General features: G+C 41.2%; 1 protein-coding gene across 1 annotated transcript in view; it reads right to left on the bottom strand.

Moving 5' to 3' along the window:
• Positions 1–17,277, bottom strand: part of Su(var)3-3 (lysine-specific histone demethylase Su(var)3-3) — a 109,689-nt gene that overhangs the window by 26,078 nt on the left and 66,334 nt on the right. The gene's annotated exons all lie outside the window — the stretch shown is intronic.

Below are 17,277 nucleotides of genomic sequence, written 5' to 3'. Positions count from 1 at the left end.
ATCGAGAACATTGTTGTACGATAAAAAAAGTGTTGGTCTATCTTATGTATACTTAATTGTATGATTGTGATAAAATAATAAGTTATAAATATACGTGCGACATTTTCTATATAATTCCGAACCATTAATAAATACAGACATTAAACGCGACTTGAAAAGTTATTTAGAAATATGTTGGTCATATACAAAATAGATGAAAAAACGTTAATTAATTAAAATGAGAATCAATTTTAAATAAAAGATATTAAAATTTAAAAAATATTTTACACACTCATTTTTAAAACCTGTTTTCTCTATCATAAAAAGCGATATGGTCGACATGAAATTGACACAATGTAGGTGGAACTGTCAAACGATCCCACGTGAAAGAAGCACAGACGTTTGGAGAGTCCACATATTTTGAGGACGAGTACGCTCGCTAATAAGATCGCGTTTACGACACCTCGTTAGAAGACCAGGGAAGATTTACAGACATTGGTGATGTGGGTGCGCCTCTCTTTCTCTCTCTCTCTCTCTCTCTCTCTCTCTCTCTTTCTCATCTTTTTCGAAAGATGGTGTTGCGTTACGTTGCCGAGCGATATGAAAAGTTAGAGAAGGGTACGAAGTTTTATGAGAAAGAATGACAAGCGCAAAGAGAAGGCCTATATAGAACTGTACGCTGCACGGCCACTGCAAGGCTTTGTTCGTTCGACAATAAGCGGTCGTATGTATCCTTCGAATATTATCCTATATACATGCGTCAACACCGCGCGATGAAGCCGTGATATCGTTGATGTAAATTTCACGAGAGGGGCGGGTAGGCGGCACCCGTTAGAAGGAATTAACTTACAATGGCACCGCTGACAACAGTTTTTACCTCAGATCGGGCGGGAATAATTGCGTTTAAATTGAAATCTTTGTCCGCCGTCTCCGCATAACGAAGCTTCTGTCATTACCTAGAGATTTGCAGAAAGAGTAGATTGCGCATTCGGTAAGATTTACGATTTAACGTGCGATAAATGTAAAAACTTTTCAGTATTATGAACCCTGCGTAAGAAGCTCTTACGTAAAGAAGACTGCAGTACAAATAAAAAAAATAGCAAAAGCTTTCTGCTGTTCAAGTAGTAATAAAAAATAACTTTTAAAACTGTTTGAAAAATAATAAAAAATTATAAACCTTAGTAGCTTGTAAACTGATAATAAAAACATTAGAAAAAAATATTTTTTCCTCATCTGCTTATTTCAGCAACTTTTACGTAATAATAAATGACTCAGAATGCATTTTACAGCGCTGCGGTTTTTTTACACTAAAAATTTTCGAGAAATTAAAGCACAAGACAAAACGCTCATATTTTCCAAAAGATGTGGTTAAATATGCGAATAAAAACACGTAGCGTATAATGAGAGGCCCTCGTTGAATAAAATGATTCGACGCGCCGCATCCGTAGGAGACCGCGAATGACGAAACCATTTTTCAAACGCAGCGGAGACGCCACAATATATTATAATTATTCGAAATGGCCTTCGAGATCGTGTAATTTTCGCAAATCGCTCGGCAAACCGCGGCCCTTTTTGCAACTCGTCGAAGAGTTCGGACGGCGAGGCAGCCGATATATTTTGTGGAACAAGAGAAAAGAAAAAAAAAAAAAAAAAGAGCGACAGGAGAAAGAAAGAAAGAGAGAGAGAGAGAGAGAGAGGGAGAGAGAGAGAGGGAAAGCGGGACAGAGATGAGGAGCAAAAGGTCGGGCAGGATGAAGGAAGAAGAGGAGGGAAAATAAACGCGCCATCGGGAATCGCACGGAAAGCTTCAGTTTGGCATGCCTGGCGTGCTACGACGGGATTAGCGAGATGGTCAAACTCTCGAGGGAGAGAGAGAGAGAGAGAGAAAGAGAGAAAGAGAGACAGAGATGCCAATCCGGCATATAAAAAGAGGGTGACTATGCAGAAGGCACTTCATCCCGTAGCACGCAGAGCACGCTTTCGGTCGGAAAGTCTCGCATCTGACAGGCAGACTGCAATAGATAATATCTGGAGAGACGTTTGCCTTTCTCTCTTTCTCTTTCTCCCTTTCCTCTTTTATTCGACTCCACGCTGCTTGCAATCTTTGCGAATGCGCGCGACGCGTAAAACTCTCACACGGAACCCTCGGGAAGAGAAGGGGAAGCACATTTCGCATTGGAACGCAGAAACGCACCCCTCACGTACGAGAACAAACACCGAGGGAGTGGCGTGCACTTATCGAGTTAGTTTTTTGTCAGCCAGTTATTAGATTATGTTCAAATGATAGTTGGTTTTTTGTCAGCCGGTTATTAGATTAGATTGAACGATTCGAAAGATGGTAGGGAGTAGCGGGAGAGAGAAAGAGAAGCGGAAAAGAATATTGAAAAAGATGAAACAAGTCTTCTCGAAGAATCGTGATGACGGTGGCGACGGGCAAGAGTATGGGCAGAACAAACGGGTATCGAAAAGGAGGAGCTAATTAAAATACAAATACCTTAACTGGCTTCTCAAGGGGATTAGTCGCCGCGAAAAGGCTTACAGGCGCCAGAGAGAGAATGGGAGAGATCACGTCTTCCCTGTTACTGTCAAACTCTACGGAAAGGGGAAAGATGCAGCTGACGCCACAGTCCCTTAAAATCGTTGAATCAAATTGATACGCCACGACGCGCTCTATTCCACGATAATCGGATTTCGGACGATTTACATGTCGTCGATGAAGTCCATTTATCGACAGTCAAGTCCTGCCTCTCGACATTAAGAGCCAAGTCGAAGCATTTCCTATTTTTATTTTTCGGAGCAACACGAGTATTTATTTATTATTCTTTTCTTGGACACGTATAATCTACGATTAATACAAAGTTTCTTGATCGCTAATAACGAAAATGGATGAGTAATAAAATGTCTAATTTCGTTAAAAAAAAGTAATACATGTTTCTAAGGGAGGTTCTCTGAGAGAGGTTTATATAAATTTTTCAATTTTTTATTTCAACTTGATTTCATGCTTGAAAAGAATAGCGCGGACAACGTGAAACTAAAAGGATCACCTTGGATGGTATGAGAAAGAAGTAAGAGAGGAAGAAACAGGCTCACCGTAGAATAAATAGAAAACGAGGGGGAGAGAATGAGAAGATCGAGGACGCCAGGAGGAGCCAATGTTGAAGCAAAACGGAGCAATAACGAGCGCTACCAAAGGAACGCAAAAAGCGAGAGGAAACAAGGAGAGAAAAGAGAGAAAAGAGAGAGAGAGAGAGAAAGAAAGAGAAAGACGAGAAGAACAAGACGAAGCGAAGAAAGCACGGAGAGTAAAAGCGACGTGCACGGCGAAAACTACATAGTTTAAACGAAACACGGTGGACACGAGCGGGCGAGAGGAGAGCTCCTCGCGGAATATGCGGCACGCCCGTATTTCACTCGCGAGATAAGGACGAAGCGAGGAAAGGAGGATTTTACAAGACGAGAGAAGCAAAGGTAGGGGAAGAAACGGAGGGGAAGAAACGCGCGAAAGAAGTTAGAAAGCCGAAAGTCGAAGAATACCGCAGGAAGACGAGTATAAGGCACGATATGCAAGCGAGCCGCGGTGATAATCTTCTCTCTCTCTTTCTCTCTTTTTCTCCCCGACAAATCTCTCGCTCGCTCTCGAGAAAGAAGAGAGAGAAGGAAGGAGCCCTCTCTCAATGATGCTCGTTCGCGTGTAGTGGATATCCGGCTCTCCGAGCTCGTCGTCGTATTCGTGCGCTCGCGTGCAGTGCACGTTCACGTTCACGTTCACGTTCACGTTCACATAAGTTTGCGTGCCTACGTTACCTACCTACGTCGTGCGTTCGTGTGCTCGGGTGTCGGGTCGTAGACCACAGCGGAGTCAGCTCTCGGAGCGGCGCGCTCAACCGGTCGGGCAACTTTTTAACGAGCTGCGGTTCTCTCTTCACCGCGAGAAGGAGGAGGTCGAGGAGGGAGGGGAGAAGAAGGAGAAGGAAAGCGCCGAGAGAGAACCCGCAGCCTGCCTGAACCGTCGAGTTGAGCCATCCTCTCGCTTCGAAATGCATGCATGCATGCATGCATGTGCGCCATGTGATACCGAAGCGGGTAAATGCGAGAGAAGAAAGTGGAGGAAGTGCGAGAGAAAGAGAAAGGGATATGAGAAGGAGGGGAGGGGGGGGGGGAAAGGGGGGGAAGGATAGGACGAAGAAACCGCGAGGACGTTGCGTTCGCCATCTCGCCGCGGTTATAGGGTTAAACGGTCCAAACTCTCAACTCGACGTCGAGCATCGTAGAATCGGACCCCGCCTATTTGCAGCATCACATTGCACGAATCTCCGATCGAGATTCCATTTCGCTGTTTAACGTCACCGGAATATAATACCACCTTGCACGAGATACATCCCCCGATTCGTTGAATTACTCCGAGACGATGAAATTTTTCTTGCGCACAATACAATATGATCTTTCCCCGTTGCAACAAAAAATATAATTGATACTAGTCTACCTTGAATGTTTTCAAATCGCTGCATGAAAAAAAATATTGTATATTGTTTAGAGGGATATCTTGATATTGTATCTTATGTCGATATGAATATCATTATTATTATTATGCTAAAAAAAAAGATAAAGATCACACATCGAGCAAAATACATTCTGTTATAATTAAACAGTGTTTTTTATATTTTATATAATGTAAATTGCAGCATCTGAATTTTCTAGATTGCACTTTTTGCTTTAAGATGTAACTTCATACATTTAATGCAATTTAATAATATAGTTTAATATTTTCATATTAAATCATGATTCTTTACGTTTGATTAGAAAATGTTATAAATTACATTTTAGAAAGAAATTAAAATACAAATTTAAAAATATTAAAATATATATATATATATATATATATATATATATATATAATGAGTATAAACAAGTATAAATCTACAACGATTTTTAGAGTAAATGATCAATTATTTTCATCCAATCAATGATTGATTATTACGCAAGACTGTTCTTTTACATGAGAGAAAAGAGGTAATTTACGACGTCAAGCTCATTAATTCGAAATGTCGGTATCAAGTTCCTTATGTTTTGGTCGCGGTCAGGAAAATCCCTTACATCGGTTCTCACGACGAACCGACGAGTAAGAGCTGTCGCAAACTCGGGAATACTTTAGCCGCAAAGAGACGACGATCGTATTGCGGGAAGAGTCGAGAAATTTTCTTCCGCAAATCTCTCTTCTCGGATTCTTTCCGGGTTTTGCAACAACGAGTCGCGTACGGAGTACAAATAAAGCCGCGCGTAAAAATCGACTGTTTCAACGCGGGGTCGCCTCCCTCGATCGCTAAGACCGAGAGTCGCATAATAATCATTTGACCAAGGAGAGAACGAGCTTCGCGTCTTCGCGAGCGTTCTTTTAAACCTTATTGAATAAGCGTAAAGGGCCAAAGAAACAAGCAGAGCTTTCTCTTCTTCATGATATTGTTATTACTTCGCTCTGAGATTTTCATACGGAATTTAAGGACGCGATAGCGGACCCGAGGAAGTCCTTTCCTTCTCCAGGGCCCTTAAAGGTCGGTCGGCGCATATTCTCTCTCCTCGTCAGAGTGAGGCCAACCGTGGTGAATCTGACCGAGCCATCTTCCGTTCGGCGGAGTCGAAATGCACGCGAGTCGCGAAATACCGTGAGGGCGGCTCTCTCTCTCTCTCTCTCTCTCTCTCTCTCTCTCTCTCTCTCTCTCTCTCTGGGGCCTTCATTAACAAAGGGTTACCTTATATGATTATTCCATCTATTTGCGATAGTCACGAACGGAATCAAGGTGGTTAGTCCCTCGCGAGAGATGCCTTTTTCGATCTGCTCTGCACGAATGCCGAGAGATACACGCGCGTGTAACTCTGTAGCTCGGATAAACGCGGCGAAGAAGAAAGGAAAGTGTTTCACGTTCGCGAAAAGTCGTGACACGCGAAGAAATGCATTTTCTCACGCACGCTGCCCGCTCGCGATTCCGCAAAAGAGGAATTCGAGGGCCCCGGAACGGACGTCGCTGACGAAGGACGTATTTTTTTTCGCGACGGTAATTTCAGTTTTTTTTTTTTTTTTTTTTTTTTTTGCGATCGCCGACTTTCTCTCTAAAAACGTCAGTCCTTTTCAAATAACAAATTATCGTCGTGCTTTGCTGTGCGCGCAGAGTGCACGGGACCGTTTACTGTCACGGGAACGATATTCCCGCCGGTGATTTCAGAATCCCCGATGCGACGTCTCTCCTTCTCTTTAATACTTTGTCAAAGCCAAACTATACACACGCGTGGATAATCCTCAAAGGCCGCTTCCGAACGCGTGATCTCCACTCATATCCTGTTTGCTTCGCTTCGTTTCCAGAGAAAACGTATGCTGCGCGATTATTACCAATGACTGCGCTAGATATATTTTTCCGCAACATACACACGTCGATCGACTCTGAGTCTGTTATCGGATGTAACGATAATCCGTGCTATCGTAACGTACCGCCGGCACGCAAACTATAAAACGCCATGACGTCTTTTTGCTCGACTGATCCATCACGGAATTATCAATGATAACGTCGTAATGATAGCGAGAAGAAGAGAAAGAGAGAAAGAAAAGAGAAGAGAAAACACCAGCTGGTCTCGGACGATCGATCGATCGCTCGAAGCGTTGCTGGTGGCTCGCGAGAAAATTCCCGAACGAGGATCTCCTCCCGGGTCCTTCCGGAGCTCGAGAGAGGGCCGTCTCGCTCGCTCGCTCGCTCTCTTTTATTTACGTATTTCAATCAAGTGTAGGTCAATTGACGATAATCACGAGCGACGTACCAAGGCCGTGCTGGGATTGGAGGGTGAAAATGTGAGCGAGACGCGGAGCGAAGCGGGAGGGCCCGGTTAGAGGCGGTCGGGCCGGCGGGTGAAGGAGAAAATAACGGAGGGCAGAGGGTTGCGTAATGAGAGGGTAGCGGAGTGCCGATAAATCCAACAGGTCTCAGCATTTGTAAATTGCAACCTGTCAATACTGATCCGCGGCGAAATAAATGAGCCTACTTCCACGCGGAGCGCATACCGTCCGAGCATTACCGCGGATACGTCGACTCGCGAGCGAGAGATTCCGTTAAATCAACATAAAGGCGGCGAGATTCCAAAGCGATGTTTAACACGTATTCTCGCCGACTTGACGGGAAATTGACATTTCTCTATTCTCGTCTGCCGAATTTCTTTCCACAAATTCCGTATGAATCATTGCTTCAAAAAAATAAACTTTACTTATGCACCGTCAAAATATTCACTCACGTAAATGTATCGTTCAATATTTGCACGATTTCAGCCGCATCACATATCCGTAATAAAATATCCCGATAAAATGGAACGTATTAGTTGCTGACTTTGCGCGTGAGCGGAATCATTGGTCGTACAAATGTCGCATATCATCACGTTTCATTCCAAGGACAGAAGAAGCACGCATATCTGACAAGCGGGCACGCGATATGTATACATATTATACATATATCGTTCGAGTATAAATGAAACACGACGAATATATATAACATGAGGAGGACCGTCCGAGAGAGTTAAAGCGCGCCTGGAACACAGGCATTGATAATACCGCGATATCGTATTGCAGCGCGAGGAAAAAAATCCGATTGCACTTTCCTTGTGTGTATACCTTTGCACACTTTAATTCCATTAAATACCACCGCTCTCCATAACGCCTCGGCGACCTCGTTCTTCAAGCCAATCCGTACTCTGGGTACGCGTTCAGGGCCGGGTCGACTTGTCAAAGAAGAAGAAAGAAAAAAAAAAAAAAAAAAGTCACTCAAACTATTTTATATTATTTCTCTTTTTGCAATATTGTATAACTTTTTGAATTAAATGCAAATTGCTGAAAATTATTCGGTTATTATCGCTGCACGAGATACAAGTCAGTCGGTCAAGTAGCAACACCGGCTGCAATGATTAGCTAGATAATCGTTTCTCACGGCGAAGCCGTTATTCTAATGTATTGTTCTTGCATAATGATTACACTACCTGCATTGTTAAGACGCGGATCGTTATCGCGCTCGGTATTAATGGCCAAAGATCAGGTGTTAATTTGCTAGCCGCGACTGCGCTATATATAACCGTGAATTTATGGCAACGCCTTTACATAACCGCAGTACTGTATGACCCTCGGCGCCGCAATCTGATTAAATCAGTTCGACGATTTCCGTTGCACCGAAATGTGTACTCTTAATATTATTTAACATATAACCATATACGGGCGTTCGAGTTGTAGACCAGATTCGCGGAATTAGCAATGCGCGATGCGCATTTCGGTCCCCCATGGGTCTCAATGAGACCTGCACTTTAAATTTAATCGGCGATCCTCGGCCGTAATAAGACGTATCAGGGTGATGTTGAAGGGTTACATATCGCTATATTCGATGCGCGATACGCGTCGAAGGCAACAACCGCTGGCCACCACTTGAGCCAAAGTCGTACGATATGCCGCGCGCGTAGGCCAGTGGTCAAAACCCCCGAGTAATTCAGCAGTTGAGAAAGAGAGAAGGCGAGAGAGAGAGAGAGAGAGAGACAGAGGTATGCGAATCCGCCCCTGGCCGGGTCCAACAATACGTGCTCACGCACACCTCTCGTCCTACCTCGTTCCGTAAGCCCGAGTACCTACGTACGGCGGCGTATGGACGGGAGGCTTTAACGACTGGCTGAAAAAAATTGGGCAGTTTTCGTTTACCGAGTCTTAGCCGGTTCGTGAGGTCGTTAATTTTCGGGTGGCCCGCCGCGCCGGTGGGATACGTACGTACGTACGTACGTACATACGTCTCTCGCCCACCGACGAGGGAGTCTTTGAACTCCGGGCTTACCTTGCCTCGTATACATCCCGACGAGAGAAGATGCGATGCGGCGCGGTGCTCGCAGGTCGAGTCGAGTCGAGTCGACTAGGCTCACGAAAGCCCGCCGTACTCGGTACTTAACCGCGATTGCGCTTTTACAGGGGCGGTGTAGTTGTGTTTAACTATGTGAAAACCCTCGCAATACCACACAGCCGAGATAACTGCCATTGGCGCCAAACTCTCGCTATTGAGAAATTAAAGTTTGAAACGCTCGTTCTGTTATTGGCGAATCGAAGGGGTACTGTTCGAGTGGTAGGTCGGCATATCTCGCGTTGGTGGCATTTCTGTTGTGGAATTTCTGAGAGACCGGTAATATTACGCTTATACACGCTCCAAGTTTTATAATAAATAATTATATATATAATTATTTAATTATTTTTAATTAAATAATTTAATAATTAAATATATATATCTTTTATAATAAATTTTAATTTCTTTAATTAGAACACAGTACTGTGTTCCATAGAATTATATATAATTTTATTTATTGTTCGTAGATCAATTTGTCTTCAATAACAATTGACTAAAAATAAATTCATAATAAATTATTATGAAAAGAATTTGCCACAAAGTTTATAAGTTTCTTACGCCATGTTTATTCCAAAATTTGTAAAACGCGGTTCCACAAGAGGCGGCACAAAGTATTAATTTAAATCGAATTGCTCTAAAAATATCGCTAGATTATCATTAGCGAGTCAGCGACTTGTCTCGGTCGGGGTTCCTTTAAGTATGATTATGATGTTTCCATGAAAATCTTATGTAATACGTTCCTCTTCCGTGACTTTGTTGACTCACCCGGGGCCTCGTTCGATACTTATTTTATTTGGCGCGGGTCAGCTGATCCACCAAGCCGTTAATTTTGGGATAGCTGTCGACGGAGCATGCTCGCAAAGTGCTTTTTAATTTCGGATAATCATGGATTACGTATGAAACTGGAATGATGCGTGCTAACTACAGTCATCAATTCTTGTCGTTAACAATATGTAGAGTTATACTGCTAGAATTATCTCAATATCGTTCTACAAGTTCTAACGGATAATCGACGTAATAAAATATGAAGTAGTAATACTTTTGTACACTTGTTGTCAAAATTATGCCATCACGTATAAATAGGCTGAAATTTAAAAAAAATATAGACATCATTATAAATTGATATTAATATTTATATTATATATATTTATATTAATATAAATTTATTGCTGATGAAATAAAATTCGATAATATAAAGATTATTAAAAATCATTAAAGAATAACTGAAAATATATTATCAATCTTTTAGTGTTCGAAATTAATTTGTTCAGAAATAAAACTTTGTACAAAAAAAATTTATTTTATACCTTTGACTCATTTTTATACAGAAAAAAAATCATCTTTTCGATTGTACTATATTTCCCTATTATTTCTATATATTAGAGTATATCTGGATATGTACATTATAAATTTAAACTCTTTGAAAATACTTTTTCCAATTAGTCGTCAAAAGTGATTAGTTGTCATCGAAAACAATAAACCGTCAATAAATTTTTAACAAGATCGTTACACCCGCATCTCTCGGAGATGACGAGTCTTTACGACTTCGCCTTCTTCCTTCCTTCGCAATTATATCCGAGTGTTTTCGCGGATTATACGACTTGGAGGTTTCGCGTCCGCGACAATTTACACCGCGTATTCACAGACTGCAAGAGGCACATCATCGGTCCTGGTTTACACTTAACCAAGCGATATAACCCAATCGTCCGAGTTCGTTAATTTTTTTTTTACGAGGAGAAGAGGGGGAGGGAAAGGAGAGAAGAACGACGATCGCACGTGGGATTCGTCTCTCGCCCATGAACCAACCAGTCTTTCTTCCTCGCGCGCCGCTTTCTGGATTGCCTTGGGTCGCCTCTCCCGGCGCGAGTTGCCCAGCTAGGCGTCCCGGAGAAGCCCGTTGGAGTTATCGTAATCGTTAACGAGACTGCTGTCAGCGTCGTAAGACACCCGAGGGTCCTTCGCCATTAACCTTCCGCTAACAAAGGCATTGCCACGTTCTTCGCTCCCGGTGCACCGAACCCGCTCCCTTCCTTATTTATATGCATAACTCAAAAGAGGTGTAATGAAAATTTCACGGTCAACTCGATTACAGGCGATCGCCGTCGTATTCCCTTCTCTTCGTGTATCTCACCTCTCTTTCCCTCCCACACATTCCGGTCTCGTTTTCTATCTCCCTCTCCGTCTCGCTGCTTTTCATCTCTTTCTCTCTTTTTCCGCCTTTCGTACATCAGCAACTTGTCCGATGCGTCCGTCTCTCTTCGAAAGACCATAGTACTAGACCTTCGCCGCCAGAACGACGGCCTTCCTCTCGCTTTCTCTCTTCTCGCCGTCTATCCGTGGAGGAAGAGAGGAAAAGAGAGAGAGAGAGAGAGAAAGAAAAATGAGTGAGCAGTTCTCGCACGCGGAAAACGATTTCTCGCGCGATACCTCCACGTCCGGTGGTGGGTGATAAATTTTCCACGCCGATTATTGATACCGATTATCCTGCACGTAATGCGCCGCGCGGATAATAAACTTTATCGTAACGACAACTGGCAAGTGCCTCGTCAATTAAAGAAAACAAAAACTATAAATGATAATGAGGGGGAGTATACGATCTTTTCCCTAAATTATCGCTGTCATAATGATTGCTGCTGCACGAGACTGCCGTCTAGTAGTTTCCATTTGACACACGCCATGGATAGACGTTATCCTCATACTAATTTCTGAAATGTTCGACGTGTGTTGTCTACGACCAAGTGATGGAATTCAAAAGGCGCGTCATTTGCATTGCACACGGGATATCCGTTCTAAGAAAATATTCGCATAATTTATTATCATTAAAAAAAAATCCGACGAGTTTTCTTTCGCTGAAGATTTAATTACCAAGCGATGCACGCGTGATTTATCCTTACGTGTAATAAAACTATCAATAGTGTTTAGACTGAGATTAAGTATTATACAGACATTACTTACGTAACTGTAACTTACGAAAAGGATAAGAGAATCGCATTGAAGTAGGGCGACCTAGCGCAACAATAATGGAGATAAGAGCGGATAGTAATTGAGTTAACGGACTATGTAATGGCAGATTCAGCGTGTCAAACTATTTTGTAATCGTTTTATGAGTAGCTCTTTGGCGTTTCGCATACCGTTCGCTGTATGAAGATGAAATATATAAGTGCATTGACAACGTACAAAACGTGGTAAAAAGAGAATGCTCGAGTGCTTCTCTTTTGACACGTCGTACAAAACATTCTTAATCCGCGTGCTTGTACATCTTTTGCCATTATTATTTTTTTTTTTTTCTTTTTAATGACGAAAGAATAAATAAGAATAAATATACGCGTCGTCCAAGATTATAAGTATAATTTTCATACGTTTCAGCTTTCTCAGTTTAATCCATTCGGCTTTACGCCATGTCTCTTTAAAACCGCGAAGGAGCTGACCGCGACGAGCCGCGCAATCGCCTCGTAGAATGCATTCGAAAAAGGTTGCGGAGAGAAAACGCGGGGTTGTGAGATGAAGCTAGCAGGTGATCATCGGCGGGCATCGCCGCGGATCGTGATTCCATCTGAAAACAATAAACGGCCCGGAGGCCGCTTCTGGGACAAGACGGAGGAAACTTAGGCCAGCGTCGAGTGAAAGTGTGCACAATAACCATCCTGGTTCCCGAGCTCGTGTCTTGGAGGGGAGAGGGGGAGAGGGCGGAGGGGTTGGTTTCACTTTATGCAAGATTGCGCACCGTGATCTTTTCCACACCGAGGGGGTTTTGTAACTTTAAACTACAATAATTAGCGGCTGCGCGGCCACTAAAAGTAATTATACGAATGAACGGGAGATCCATTAGTCTCCCGCGAGAAAACGCCAAGTATCGTGAGAAGAATGTACGTAATACTCGTGAAATCTCTTATCGATGTTATATAAGCCATGTCTAAAAGTAGCGGAAGAGAAACATATCGGAGCAGGAATTTTAACCCGTCGTGACTTGCGATGCGCTCCCGGCTTGGATGATCGCGAACGATGCTCGTCTTGAGTCGATGCGATATTGATAGGTTATAAATTTCACCGAGACAATCTTGTAAAAATCATATTATTATACGAGTTATATCGTGTATAAAAAGCTAGATTGATTTAATGATAAAATGTGATAAAATTGTATGTATATATAAAACATGTTCTCGTTACGTAAGCAATTGTATTTCGTTTGTATTAACCTGAAATATCTTAACTATTTTCAATATGGAAAAATATATAATAAAGAGAAATTTGTTACTCCAAAATTATAATGACAAAAATATAAAAAAGCAAAAATTTTCAATATAATGGATATTTTTTATACAAATTACGTACATATAATAATTTATTTTCTAGGATTAAGACATAAATTTTACACTTTTTTATTTTTTTCAAATAAACACAAATTTCTCTGTTGAAGATCATTCAAAAATTATGATATGCCGTTACTTTCCTTTTTCAATCAACTAAAAGAAATTGATGTTAATAATACTTTCAAATCTCGGAAAAGTAACATTAACTGAAATTTAGTTAAATTAAATTTTTTTTTTTAAATTACAATATTCGTTTCTTAAATTTTTTCCTCTTTCATATAATTTCATTTTCTCATATCATCAAAAGCAACATAAATATTTCAGCTTTTAAAATTGGATGAAATCTCTATAATAACAATTGTGAGTTTCTGCAATATGTACTTAAAAAAAATCTAACATTCTTATAAAAAATTTTAATATATTTTCTGAATTTGTTTAAAAAAATCCCCAAATTTACCAAAAGATGGCAATGCTTTTCAATTTTAATAAGAGATGTTTTCTATAAAAATTTATTCTTTTCTTCAAACGTAATCACAGAATGAATGAGAAATATTTACGAGAAAATCTCAGAGATATATAGTCCTGTCACTCACGCATGATTTGCATAGCTTTATTATGTCTCCTTATTCAATCTCAAAATACCTAATGTTAAATCTTAATTTCTTTCAATCCAAGTTAGCTCCAGCGAGAAGAAAAGTTACCCATCAATCAATGATTTTTACAATTAGCGCATACCATCGGAGATAACCCGCGCTGCCACCGCTGCTATTATGTAACAACGGAATTACACAGTTAGACACCCACTGAATGGCTGACGCGCATCTGTCTTTATCAAGCGAAGAGTAGGCCAGCAATAGGAATCCGGTAGTTTCATTTCACCATTACGTGTAACAATCCAAACGACTCTGATTAATTCCTTGCTCCTGAGCTAATGAGCATCGATGCTTCTATGCTATGATACAACGCGACCAGTAAAACAGTGGACCCGAAACGGGCTCCCCCAATACACGATTGTGTAATTTCTGAATACGTAATGACAGAATCTCTCTCGAGGCGGTCTTTGTCATTTTGTATCTCGATATCGCAAAGATGAGACACGTACATATGGACGTATATATAGAGTGTAGTACATTATTACACGTTATCAAAGTAGAGATGCACCTTTTGTGATGAAAACAAAAAAACTTGCAATCAAAAATTTAATATTCTGACAAAGATTTCGTCTTTGCTATTATTCTCTCTTACATTTCTGCTTTTTATCTAATTATATAAATGTAGTGAAAATATTTTACAAGAAAGAACGATGCATGGATTTTGTAAATATAATAACAATAATCGATTAATGCAACGAGAGAGTATGTATATAGTTGCTTTATGTATAGTGGTGGTATTGCAATAATAATGCTGTGAGAAAACATCAACGCGCCTTCTCTGACCACCAGCGCATAACGCGTAAAACTGGAGCCGCGTTTCACGATTCTACAAATTGCTGGGTTAGATTAGAAGGGGACCCTTAAAATATTTCAAACCAACTTTGGAAACATCCAGTACGTAACGACGCACATGGTTCGGTAGTTGATTAGATTTAAAAGAATGCCCCGTCACCTGCACTGTTGAAAGGAGACTAGGGCCTCTGGAATGACGGCGGTGGGGAGGCTCGCGGAGAGACGAGGTGGAAAAGGGGCAGAGGGGGATGGATGGTGGTGAAGGGCGAGAGGAGGTGCCGAAGCGCGGTGCCTGATCGTGAGCAACGACGAGGGGCCCGGGCATGAGGCCCCAGCGATCACTGACCGCTTTCGCCGATCCCTGCCGCCAACTAGCCACCTTTCAGCGGCGCAGCCATCGGGGCATCCTCCTGCTTAAGGTCCATTCACATCGTTGCTAATCAAACCGATAAAAAAAAAAAAAAAAAAAAAAAAAAAGAAAGAAACATATCACGTTTCTCCCAAAGTCGTAGAAATTGCCCCTTTATCAGTACGGAACCGGCTACCGTGAGATTAAACGTGCGGAATTTATGTAATTGTCGATAATGAAATCATTAGAATTAAGAATAACGATATTTAATCTTCTTAATATGAAAGCTCTATCGCTGGATTCAATTCAATAGAAATCTAAAGGATTGTTGTCGATAATTAGAAACATGTATATTTACTCTCTTTCTCTCTCGTTAATTCAGAATAATTGATATATAATTCTGCGTAAAGCTTAAATCAAGTTTACGGGCTGGCCAATGTGATTCTTTATGCGCGTTTGTCTCAATCTGTATTTAAAGAGTTATAATAATTGACGCGATATCGGAACGTAATATCGGCCAAAAAATTGCGTCTCCATGAAAGCCGACGAAAATAATCTCCGGGAATGAAACAACCCTTTCCCCGAAGAACTCGAGATATTTGTGTAATGAGAAAGAATGGCGCGAACTTTCGCCGAGGTAATCGAGGTAGTTAACAGGTTGCAGTTTCATTTTACAAGCACATGTGATACATGGTTAATCCGCAAAACACCAGACACCCGTGGAATAATATTACGCGCGCTTATAGACTGTTGAAATGCAGTCCACCGTCGGCAATTACCAGAGTAAAGGAGGGAGAAAACTCGACGGAAGAGAGTGAAATATAATACCGATTTAAAGCTCGTGGCCTTGGTAAGAATCTCGTAATAACGATCAATGAGCGCGAGTGATAAAACGTACATTTAATTACGAAATCGGTAGTTCGCCCATATTATTGGCTATAAAAATGATGAAAATATAATTTTTTTTATCGTTTTCTTCTTGAATGTGTCATTTACGCGTGCCTAATTGCGAACGGATAAAAGTATGCATCATAAGCGAAATCAAGCGAATTATGAGGAAAAAAAAAAAACGACCATAAATGTTTATAATCGCTGATGATCGATTTCAACGAGTTAACGCGAACGTTGTTTATGGTCATTTAAAGCTCGGTGAATGGGGCCTGTTGGATCGCTGATTTAAGCGATGATGATGTATTTCAAAGGCCCTTTGCCAAGTAGGGGAACCCTACTTTGAGCAGGTAAAGGTAACAAATCACTCTTCAACGACGGGAGGCCAAACTGCTAAACACTGTTTTCTGAAAGGCGGGGTTCCACTATAGAAGACCACTTGACATGATGTTACACACAATTCCTAACACAATGCATCAAATCGTTTCACGATCAAGAAGTTGAAAATGTGCAAACTCTAAATAGGTTAAAAGGTAAAATGTTACGAGAAAGACTATCCCAGTTTCATAGAAAACCGATTAAAATATCAAATGTTTTATGAAATAAATAAAATCTTATTCGTATTTTAATAAGTTGACATTATTTCGATGCATATACCATAATTATTAAGTGAATGTAATATTTGTATGGAATTTTTCTGAAATAAAATTTAATTTAAATAAAAATATAGTAAACAGACAATAAAGTTGCAAATAAATTTATTATAACTGTACGTATTGCTGCATTAATTGTTAATTAATCTATATAAAATGTAAATCACAGTGTACGTTTGCACACGAGTTAGATGACCACGAAAAAAAGTACAAAATTTGCAAAAAGTATTTGCAAAGTAAGCGTGGGACAACTGGAATACGAACATAAACGGGATTCGCACAAAGGCATCGGACAAACATCCTTTTTCGAGATCTTATTCTACATGACAGAATCGTAGAAACGATGTGAGAACAGATGATGGCACGGTGATGTTTCGTGAACGGATCGAACAGCAATAATACGATGAAAGAATAAAGAGGAAGAGAAGAGGTAAGATCGACAGAAGGGAAAAAGGGCAGAAGGAATGAAAAAGAGAGAAAGAGAAAAGGGACAGACGAGGGGAACACGAGATGCGGGGGAACGTGCGAGGAAAAGGAGAGAGAGAGAGAGAGAGAACGAGAGAAACGGAAAAGATGCGCGATGGAAAAAACGGAAAGGAGAGACGAGGAAATAAGAACGTGGTGGACGGAGGAGGCTGCAAATGCGAAGGAGCCACTGTAAGGACCTGGACAGTGTACCTGTCTTGTTTTTATAGGCTTGCCAGAAGACGTCGGGAAGACCCGGGTACGCGACGACGACGACGACGACGACGA

Source organism: Anoplolepis gracilipes, chromosome 8 (genome assembly GCF_047496725.1).
Source record: "Anoplolepis gracilipes chromosome 8, ASM4749672v1, whole genome shotgun sequence".
In the NCBI taxonomy this organism is placed as follows: Eukaryota; Metazoa; Arthropoda; class Insecta; order Hymenoptera; family Formicidae; genus Anoplolepis; species Anoplolepis gracilipes.
This window is presented reverse-complemented; position numbering and strand designations above follow the sequence as displayed.